This window comes from Pongo abelii, chromosome 17 (assembly GCF_028885655.2).
Source record: "Pongo abelii isolate AG06213 chromosome 17, NHGRI_mPonAbe1-v2.0_pri, whole genome shotgun sequence".
Taxonomy (NCBI): Eukaryota; Metazoa; Chordata; class Mammalia; order Primates; family Hominidae; genus Pongo; species Pongo abelii.
The window spans coordinates 27,897,359-27,907,391 of NC_072002.2; the positions used below are offsets into that span (position 1 = coordinate 27,897,359).

Consider the following 10,033-nt stretch of genomic DNA (forward strand, 5'->3'; position numbering starts at 1 on the left):
AACATGGTGAAACTCCGTCTCTACTAAAAATAAAAAATTAGCCGGATGTGGTGGCGGGTGCCTGTAATCCCAGCTACTCGGGAGACTGAGGCAGGATAATCACTTGAACCAGAAGGCAGAGGTTGCAGTGAGCCGAGATCACACCACTGCACTCATGCCTCGGCGACAGAGTAAGACTCTGTCTCAAAAAAAATAAAAATTAAAAAAAATCAAATCAACCAAACAACTGAGAGGAACCAAGTTGGCAAAAATCTGGTGGTACGTATATTTGGAAGAATATGTCAGTTAGGATGGTTTTGGCTGTAACAGAAAATACAACGGAAATTTGTTTCAACAATGTTTTCAATGTTATCTCACATGATAAGAATGCTGGAAGTAGCTGGCTCCAGGTTGGTTAATTCAGTAGCCCAGCAATATCATGTAGGACATAGATTATTGGCTCTTTCTATTTGCCATCTTCAGGGTGTCAGCTACTACCCTCAGTGGCCACAGAATTCTAGGCATCATATTCTCACACAATAATGTCTAAAGGCTGGAATAGAGGACACTCCTTCCTTCTGTCCCTTTTCTAAGACTAAATAAAATCAGACCAAATCATCATATTATAAATTAACCATAGAATAAAGGCTGCTCTGGAACTACCTTTAGAAAGTTTGAAAACAAATTTTGATAGCATCAAACTGCTCTCAAGTAATTTAACTACATGCCAAAACAAACCAAAACATATTTAAAGAAACACTATAAAATCTAACACAAAACAAAGTAAAAAGTAAAAAACAGCAAGTACATTAAAAAATTACCAGGCATGCAAAGAAAAAGGAAACTATAACACATAACAAATGGTAAAATCAATGAATAAAAACAGATCCAGAAATGACAAAGCTATAGTGACATTTTATATATATGACAAGACTATATAGAAATGCTTCATATGCTCAAAAAAAGTAGAGGGGAATGTAACAGAAAAATGGAATATGTAAAACAAAAATCCAAATGGAGTTTCTAGAGATGAAAAATACAGTGAATGGAATTACCAGCAGATCAGACACTGCAGAAGAAAAGCTCAGCAAACTTGCATACGAAGCAACAGAAGCTATGTAAAAATAATAAAACAGAGAATAAGACTAAAAATCATAAGCGATAAGTGACCTGTGGGACAATATCAAGCTGTGTAACGTATATATAATTTGAGTCCTGGAAGAGTAAATTCAGGGAAAATATAAAAATATTCAAAGAAACAATGGCCAAAATTTTCCTAGTTTGATGAAAATGATACACAAACAAATCTAAAAATCTCAATGAACACCAAGCAGAATATATAGAAAACCACACCAAGATACATCATAATTGAACTGCTGAAAACCAGCAATAAAGACAAAATTTAAAAAGCAGGCAGGAAAACAAGATATATTGCCTTCAGAGAAACAAAGATAAGAGTTATAGCAAAGATATAGATATCCAAAGATGAGTTAATACTTTCTGACTCCTCATCAGAAAATATTTAAATCAGAAGAGCAATGTCCTTAAAGTATTGAAATAAAACAATTGTCAACCTAGAGTTCTATTCCTGATGAAAATACGTTTCAACAATAAGGGTGAAACAAATTCTCCAGACAAGCACAAGCTGAGAAAATTCATCACCAGCAGATCTACAATACACAATGCATTAAAAGAAATTCTTCAAGCCAGGTGTGGTGGCTCACGCCTGTAATCCCAGCACTTTGGGAGGCCGAGGTGGGTGGATCACAAGGTCAGGAGATCGAGACCACGGTGAAACCCTGTCTCTACTAAAAATACAAAAAATTAGCCGGGCACGGTGGCGGGTGCCTGTAGTCCCAGCTACTCAGGAGGCTGAGGCAGGAGAATGGCGTGAACCCGGGAAGCAGAGCTTGCAGTGAGCTGAGATCGTGCCACTGCACTCCAGCCTGGGTGACAGAGTGAGACTCCATCTCAAAAAAAAAAAAAAAAAGAAATTCTTCAAGAAAAAGAAAAATGAAACAAGATGAAAATTTAGATTTGCACAACAGATTCTATAACACCAAATATGGCAAATTTGTGAGTAAAATAAAAGATTTTTTTCTTAGTTTTAAATTTTATTAGAAAAGTCTGTGCCTACCTAAATAAAAAATAGCAGCCATGTATTGAGGTTTATAATATACATAGGAATAAAATGTGGGGCAACAACAGCACAAAGAATTAAGTTGTAAAATTTACAGCATTAACTAGAAAATGATAATAACTAAAAAGAAGCAGCATCAATAAGCCATTATTAGACATAAAATTGAATAACTCAAAATTCTGAATCAAGCCAAGAGACATCAGAAAAGAGAAAAAGAGGAACAAAGAACAGATTGGGCAAATAGAAAAGAAATAGGAAGGTACTAGGTTTGAACCCATCCATATTGACAGTTACATTATTTGTAAATCACATAGATTTTCCAATTAAAAGGCAGAGATCGTTAGACTGGATAATAAAGTTAGCCCCAACTGTATACTGTGAACAAGAAACTTACCTTAAACATATGCCTAGGCTAAAAGTTAAAGGATGGAATGAGATATATCATGCAAACATGAATCAAATGCAAAGCATTTATATTAGACAAAGTAGATTTCAGAATAAGAAATGTGAGCAGGGACAAAAAGGGACATTTCATAATAATAAAGAGGTTGATTCATTAAGAGGACATAACAACCATAGACGTCCATACTCCTAGTAACGGAGTTTCAGCACACATGAAACAAAAAGAGAACTGAAAGGAAAAATTGGCAAATCTACAAATATTGGTGGGTACTTTAACACTCTCTTTCCGGCTGGGTGCGGTGGCTCACGCCTGTAATCCCAGCACTTTGGGAGGCCGAGGCGGGTGGATCACAAGGTCAAGAGATCGAGACCATCCTGGCTGACACGGTGAAACCTCGTCTCTACTAAAAATACAAAAAATTAGCTGGGCGCAGTGGCGGGTGCCTGTAGTCCCAGCTACTCGGGAGGCTGAGGCAGGAGAATCCCTTGAACCCGGGAGGCGGAGTTTGCAGTGAGCCAAGATCCAAGATCGCGCCACTGCACTCCAGCCTGGGCGATAGAGCGAGACTCTGTCTCAAAACAAAAACAAAAACAAAAACAAAAAACACTCTCTTTCCAACAATAAATACAAAAAAACACAATGAATAGACAAGAACCAACCTATCCACCAATTTGACCTTGTTGGCAATCATTAAATACTCTGCCAAACAATAAAATACAAATTTTGTAAAAATGCACACATAGCATTTATCAAAATAGACCATATCCTGGACCATAAGACCAGTCTCAATAAATTTAGAAGAATTGAAGTCATACAAAATATGTTCTCTGAGCACAACTGAATTAAACTAGAAATCAACAAGAGATAGATGTCTGAAAAATACCCAAACACTTGGAAATTAAACAACCCAAACACTTGGAAACTAAACACAAAATCAAAACACATCAAAATATGTGAGGTACAACTAAAGCAGTTCTTAGATGAAAAATTACAGTGAAACGCTTTTGTCAAAAAAGAAGAAAGTTATTGAATCAATCTAAGCTTCTACCTAAGGAAACTAGAAAAAAAAACCCAGCAAATTAAACCCAAAGCAAGCAGAAAAATGAAAATAATAGAGAGGAGAAGTAGGTGAAAGAGAACACAGTAAAACAATAGAGAAAATCAATGAGACCAAAAGCTGGTTCTTGAAAAGATCAATGAACTTGAAGAAGCTCTATGAAGACTGATGAAAAAAGAGTGAGAGAAAATAAATCATTGATATCATGGATGAGAGTGATGATATTCCTTGAAAACCTATAGACATCAAGATGGGTCCAGGCACGGGGACTCAAGCCTGTGATCCCAGAACTTTGGGAGGCCGAGGCAGGTGGATCACCAGAGGTCAGGAGTTCGAGACCAGCCCAGAGAACATGGTAAAACCCCATCTCTACTAAAAATACAAAAATTAGCTGGGCATGGTGGCAGGTGCCTATAATTCCAGCTACTCGGGAGGCTGAGGCAGGATAACTGCTTCAGTCCGGGTGGTAGACGTTGCAGTGTGCAGAGATCGTGCAACTATACTCCAGCCTGGGTGACAGAGCGAGCCTCCATGTCACCAAAAAAAAAAAAAAAAGGCTGGGCGCAGTGGCTCATGCCTGTAATCTCAGCCCTTTGGGAGGCCAAGGCGGGCGGATCACAAGAGATCGGGAGTTCAAGACCAGCCTGACCAACATGGTGAAATGCCATCTCTACTAAAAATGCAAAATTAGCTGGGGCGTGGTGGCGCATGTCAGTAGTCCCAGCTACTTCGGAGGCTGAAGCAGGAGAATCCCTTGAACCTGGAAGGCGGAGGTTGCAGTGAGCCGAGATCATGCCACTGCACTCCAGCCTGAGCAACAAGAGCGAAACTCCATCTCAAAAAAAAAAAAAAGGTAATAAAAAAATTAATATGAATAATTTTGTGACAAAAATTGACAACTTAAATGAAATGGAAAATTTTCTTTAAAGACACACAGTACTCAACAAGAAATAGATAACTTTAATACATTTCTATTAATAAAGAAATTTAATTCATGGTTTAAAACCTTCTGACAAAGAAAACTTATGCTCATATGACTTCACTGGTAAATTATACCAAACATTTAAGTGAGAAATAATACCATCTTTTTTACACAGTCTTCCTTTTAATAGACTAAGAGCAAACATTTATCAATTCATTTTATGAGGCCAGCATTACCTTGATACCACAAACATAGCAATACATTACCATAAAGAACACTACCAACTAATATCTCTCAAAAACATTAATATAAAACTCCTTAACAAAATTTCAGCAAATTGAATCCAATAAAGCATAAAGTGAATAAACATTATTACTAAGTGGAGTTTCTCCAAGGGATGCAAGGCCATCCTAACAAATTGGAAGACCATGAGGAATGAACCCTTGCCAGACACCAAACCTGCCAGCACCTTCAACTGGACCTCCAATCCTCTAGAACTGTGAGGAATAATTTCTGTTCTTGCTAAATAACTCAGTCGGTGTTATTCCTTTATAGCAGCACAGACAGACTAAGACAGTCACATGGTGTGATATTGCCTGTAGGTTTTTTTGTACAAGTACTTTATCAGGTGAAGTTCCCTCCTCTTCCTAGTTGCCTGAGAGTTTTTATCATATAAATGTCCATTATTCTCAAATACTTTCACTGTATCTGTTGAGGGTGATCCTATGGATTTTCCCTCATAAATCGTGCCATCTAGGTGTCCTCCTACGACAGAACAGCAGAAGAAAGAAAAACCACATCCACAAGCCCCCCACCACCCCTTTTTTTGAGACGGAGTCTCACTTTTGTCGCCCAGGCTACAGTGCAATGGCATGATCTCAGCTCACTGCAGCCTTTGCCTCCCACATTCAAGAGATTCTCCTGCCTTGGCGGCCTCAGCCTCCCGAGTAGCTGGGATTACAGGCATCCACCACCATGCCCGGCTAATTTTGTTTTGTTTTTGAGACGGAGTCTCACTCTGTTGCCCAGGCTGGAGTGCAGTGGTGTGATCTCAGTTCACTGCAAGCTCCGCCTCCCGGGTTCACGCCATTCTCCTGCCTCAGTCTCCTGAGTAGCTGGGACTACAGGCACCTGCCACCACGCCTGGCTAATTTTTTTGTACTTTTTTTTTTTTTTTTTTAGTAGAGACGGGGTTTCACTGTGTTAGCTAGGATGGTCTCGATCTCCTGACCTCGTAATCCGCCTGTCTCGGCCTCCCAAAGTGCTGGTATTACAGGCGTGAGCCACTGCACCCTGCCTAATTTTGTATTTTTAGTAGAGATGGGGTTTCACTGTGTTGGCCAGGCTGGTCTCAAACTCCTGGCCTCAGGTGATCCGCCCACCTCGGCCTCCCAAAGTGTTGGGATTACCAGTGTGAGCTATCGCACCTGGCCCCACAAGCCCTTTTAATAAGGGCCCTAATCAATTCATGAGGTCAGAGTCATCATGACTTAATCACCTCCCCAAAGGCCCCACATCTTAATACAACCAATATGGGGATTAAATTTCAACATTAATTTTGGAGGGGACACAATTATTTAAACCATAGCAGTGACTTCTGTCCAAAGAGTACAGTAGGGAAAGGGACAAAAAAGAAAGGGTAACTTCACAGTGGAGAAACCTGACAAACACTACATCGGCCGAGTGATCAAGATCAACATTAACAGTCACAGCTTGGCCCGGCTCAGTGGCGCCCGCCTGTAATCCCAGCACTTTGGGAGGCCAAGGCGGGTGGATCACGAGGTCAAGAGATCCAGACTATCCTGGCCAACATGATGAAACTCTGTCTCTACTAAAAATACAAAACTTAGCTGGGCGTGGTGGCACGTTCCCGTAGTCCCAGCTACTCAGGAGGCTGAAGCAGGCGAATCACTTGAACCCAGGAGGCAGAGATTGCAGTGAGCTGAGACTGCGCCACTGCACTCCAGCCTGGGAACAGAGCAAGACTCTGTCTCAAAAAAACAAAAAGAAAAAGAAAAACAAAAAAACAAAAAAACCCAGTCATAGTTCATGTAGACTTCGTGTGTGTGTGTGTGTGTGTGTGTGGTATGATAGGATGTGATGAAAATGTCACTTTACCTCTGTCTTCTTCCTCCTAAGACCCATAACCCCAATCTAATCATGAGAAAAAAAAAAAAAAAAAAAAAACAGACAAATTCCAGTAGAAAAACATCCTACAAAATTCCGATCAGTACTCCTCAAAACTGTCCGGGTGTCCGGGTCATCAAAAACAAGGAAAGTCTGAGAAACTTTCATAGCCAAGAAAAGCTAAATAGATATGATGAGTAAACATAATGTGGTGTCCTGTGGGATCCTAGAAGAGAAAAAGGACATAAGGTAAAAACTAGGAAAAATTGAATAAAGTGTGGACTTTAGTTAATAGGAATGTATTGATATCGGTTAAATAATTGCAGCAAATATACCATTCTACTGTAAGGTGCTAATAGTAGGGGAAACTGTGTACAGGATGGGAGAGCATGTGAGAACTCTCCTATCTGCTTACTTTTTCTGTAAATCCAAAAGTATTTTAAAAATTGTTTTAATTCAAAAGTTACCAGCCAGGCGCGGCAGCTCATGCCTGTAATCCCAGCACTTTGGGAGGCCAAGGCGGGTGGATCACCTGAGGTCAGGAGTTCGAGACCAGTCTGGGTAGCACGGTGAAACCCTGTCTCAAATAAACATACAAAAAATTGCTGGGTGTGGTGGTGTGCAACTGTAATCCCAGCTACTCGGGAGGCTGAGGCACGAGAATCGCTTGAACCCAGGAGGCGGAGGTTGCAGTGAGCGGAGATGGCGCCACTGCACTCCAGCCTAGGTGACAGAGCAAGACTCGGTCCCCAAAAACAAACAAACAAACAAACAACAACAACAACAACAAAATAAAAAAACCTGATAATACCAAATGTAAGTGAGGATGTCAGGCTACTAGAAATCTTGGAATTTTATATTGTTGATGGGAATATCACTTTGGAAAATACTTCTGCAGCTTCTTAAAGAGTTCATATATACTTACAATGCAATTCACAAATCCAGCTTCACACAAAGATTTACACTTGATGTTCAGGTTTATGCATAAGAGCCAAAAACTGTGGGTCATCTAAATTGATAAATAAATAGAGGTATACTTATACAATGGAAAGCTTCTCAGCTGTAAAAAAGAATGGACTACTGACTCTCACATCAGAATGGATGAATCTCAATAGCATCATGTAAAGTGAAAGAAAGGAAGATAAAGGCAAAACACTGTATAATTCCATTTATTTATTTATTTATTTTTCCTATTGGAAACTTTTATTCTGTTTTGTTGATGCTTAAGGAAAACAGTTTTGCCCATAACTCACTGTGGCCTGGAGTCATGACACCAACTTATATTTGGCCAATTAAGAAAGAGGACAAACTGCATTCTTCTTAGAAGGTCTATTCAGTTAATAAATGGCACTTAACTGATGTCTTTTTTTTCATATAACCCTTAACAGGAACCCATAAGTTGCATTGATTATGCCCCAAGAGATAAGGGACTGGAGGTAATTCAGATGGACACCTCTGAAAAGATTTATCAGTTTTCTGTCCCGTTTCAGACAGATTTTTTGGAAAACCTTGGGGAAAGACTGAAATTCCCCACCAGGCTGAGACTGTATGCTAGTTTTTACAACATTAATTAGAAAAAACAAGAATCCCAGCATGGCACCCAACAGACCCCCACAGAGAAAATCATTGACCAAATGAGCACTGTGAGTCATTGAGGTAGGCAGATGCTCCTTAATGGGACCTCGAAGGCCGAAAAACAAGACATTGCTGAGTCCATTCTGTAAAAGAATGGGCAGCAAGCCTCGATAACACTCTCCAATTCCATGGCATTTCAGTGCCTTGAAAGCCTGGTAAGTGCTGGTGAATTTGTCATGATGCTTGTGGTCTTGAAGCAATGTCTGAACTCTTTGCAGTGGAGTGAAAATTGCTTCTGTTGTCCTTGCAAGCGCTGCCACCACGACACGGGTTGCAAACTCTGGAGCACTGACATATTTGTGGAGAAGGCAGGATAAATCCTCATACAGACCAAACATAAGTGCAAGTGTAGTTGTCTTTTGCATCAATTAGGGAAGGATTCCAGGATACAAGTTTCGAAATCCATCCCTTCTCAACTGAAGTACTGCATCCTGTATGTAAAAACAAAGCTGTATGGTTTTGATGCCATACAGCTGTTGTTGAAAGAGGACCTTCTGAATGGGAACTGTGATTGCTACGTGTTGAAGGCTGCACAGCAGCCACACAAGTCATGCTTCATTTCACCAACATTTATAATATGAGGTGATATATCTTGTTTTGAAGATGTTAGTATTGGTGGCCTCTTTTCATGAGCTTCTGAATCCATCATGTTGCTTAAGATCTTTCTGGGGCTGGGCGCGGTGGCTCACACCCGTAATCACAGCACTTTGGGAGGCTGAGGCCGGTGGATTGCCTGAGGTCAGGAGTTCAAGACCAGTCTGGCCAACATGGGGAAACCCTGTCTCTATTAAAAATACAAAATTTAGCCAGGCATGGTGGTGCCCGCCTGTAATCCCAGCTACTCGGGAAGCTGAGGAAGGGGAATTGCTTGAACCAGGGAAGTGGAGGTTGCAGTGAGCCAAGATTGCACCATTGCACTCCAGCCTGGATGACAGAGTGAGACACCATCTCAGAAAAAAAAAAAAAAAAAAAGTTTTGCTAGGTGCGGTGGCTCACGCCTGTAATCCCAGCACTTTAGGAGGCTGAGACGGGTGGATCACACGAGGTCAGGAGTTTGAGACCAGCCTGACCAACATGGAGAAACTCCATCTCTACTAAAAATACAAAATTAGCCGGGCATGGTGGTGCATGCCTGTAATCCCAGCTACTCCAGAGGCTGAGGCAGGAGAATCGCTTGAACCTGGGAAGTGAGCCGAGATTGCGCCATTGCACTCCACCCTGGGCAAGAGCGAAACTCTGTTTCAAAAAAAAAAGATCTTTCTTTTTCATGAAGGACTTTTTTTTTTTTAACCTGTAACACCATCTGAGCCTGGAGTTTCGCAGGATGTTAGCTTTTTGATAATGTTCCCAATTTCTTCCATTGTTATTGTTCTGTTAGTTTCTCTCTTCTGGAGTCAATTTTGATAACTGGATTTCCCATTGCCAAGGCGTCCTGCAGGACGGTGAGTGAGCCAGGGCCCATGCAGGCACCTATAATTCCATTTATATGAAAAATGTAAAAGGGCTAACCTGTAGTGACATAAAGAAAGACAGTGGTTTCCAGAAATAGGTGGCTGGGTACTGATTACAAAAGACAGTAGGCAACTTTTCAAGGGTGAGGAAAATGTTTTCTATCATGAATATGGGGGTGGCTGCAATTGTTTATATTTGTCAAACTTACCAAACTGTAAACTTAAAATTGCTGCAGTCTCCTTTCCATAAAATATACCTCAATAATGCTGATTAGGAAAAGGAGTTGTATTTGAGCCAATCACTGGCAAACAGAATAGA

General features: G+C 40.5%; 1 pseudogene; it reads right to left on the reverse strand.

Moving 5' to 3' along the window:
• Positions 1 to 7,998: 7,998 nt before the first annotated feature.
• On the reverse strand, positions 7,999 to 8,924 carry LOC100438337 (mitochondrial nicotinamide adenine dinucleotide transporter SLC25A51-like; annotated as a pseudogene).
• Between the last annotated feature and the right edge of the window lie 1,109 nt (positions 8,925 to 10,033).